Source organism: Octopus bimaculoides, chromosome 2, assembly GCF_001194135.2.
Source record: "Octopus bimaculoides isolate UCB-OBI-ISO-001 chromosome 2, ASM119413v2, whole genome shotgun sequence".
In the NCBI taxonomy this organism is placed as follows: domain Eukaryota; kingdom Metazoa; phylum Mollusca; class Cephalopoda; order Octopoda; family Octopodidae; genus Octopus; species Octopus bimaculoides.
Window position 1 is genome coordinate 177,987,589 of NC_068982.1, and position 1,392 is coordinate 177,988,980.

Here is a 1,392-nt window from a genome sequence, read left to right on the forward strand (position 1 = left end):
GAAAACAGCCACGCTCGAAATGGTGTCTTTTATGTGCCACCCGCACAAGCCAGTCCAGGGGCACTGGCAACGATCTCACTCGAAAATCCTACGGGAGCCAGTCAGGCGGTACTGGCAACGGCCACGCTCAAAATGGTGCATCTCATGTGCCACCCGCACAAGAGCCAGTCCAGGGGCACTGGCAACGATCTTACTTGGCTTGCCGGGTCTTCTCACGCACAGCACATTTCCAAAGGTCTCGGTCAGTAGTCATCGCCTCGGTGAGGCCCAATGTACGAAGGTCTTGCCTCACCACCTCAGCCCAGGTCTTCCTGGGTCTACCTCTTCCACGGGTTCCCTCAACTGTTAGGGTGTGGCACTTACATAGTAAATCCAAAAAGAATGAAGAAAACAACAACACAAGAACATGGTACATGCAAAGTATTAGCAGATGCTCAGAGAAAGAAAGAAAAGTAGTTTTATGTTTTGAGCAAAGCTTTTTGTCAGAAACTGGAGACGGAGGAATGTCCAAGAGAAAAGGAAGATGGAGGAAAAAATCGCCAACGATCCACATGTGGTTACATTTTCTCATTATTTTGTGAATTCATAGAGCAGAGAACCAGCACAAATACTGCAAAGTATTCTCTCTGATACTCTAAGCACTACCTTAAACTCTGCCTGTTTGGCACCTTAAACAAAGCCAAAACTATCACTGGCCTTGTAGGGCTCAAAAATATTTTAATTCTCCACAGCTGCTTACAGAACAAAACTGAAGTGAGGCCCCCATTGGAACATTACTCCCACAAGTGGAACAGTACTACTACAAACTAGAACATTCTAGACACTGTTTCAAAACAGGCCATCTGACCTGATTAGCATGGAGCTGCTTGTTAATACACTCCAACCTCTTCTACATAGCTATGCCATCTCACTCTACCTTTTTCAACCACAACTGCAATGGCTCTTTCTCCTTTCAGCTAGCTGGTGTCATACCATGTCTTCCATACATGTCTCTTTCACTTCTTCCTATTATCCACATTGTCTAACCTCCTCTTCCAGGTTCATCCCTAACCACCAGAACATCGATCCTCCCCTCTATATCCATGTTTTTCCTGCAGTATTTTCTATTATGTGACTCCCTTTTTCATACATTGCTGATGCAAATTATATTATCTGGGCTGAATCAGGCATTTAAATTCACCACAGATTGGTGTGTGTGTGTATATATATATATATATATATATATAAAACAATAAGCAACACGGATTTCAAAAGTGATTGCAGTACGCACGTTTCATGCTACTTCAATTTATTTAAGTAATGTGAGCATTACCTTAAATGCAATATGAAGAGCAATCTTCAGCTGCACGAAAAATGCAGAAAAAAGACATTACAAATGTGGCAACATATATA

At 42.7% G+C, this 1,392-nt stretch overlaps 1 protein-coding gene across 7 annotated transcripts in view; it reads left to right on the plus strand.

Annotated features, from left to right (window-relative positions):
• Positions 1 to 1,392, plus strand: part of LOC106878697 (guanine nucleotide exchange protein SMCR8) — an 84,301-nt gene that overhangs the window by 53,337 nt on the left and 29,572 nt on the right. The window lies entirely within an intron of this gene.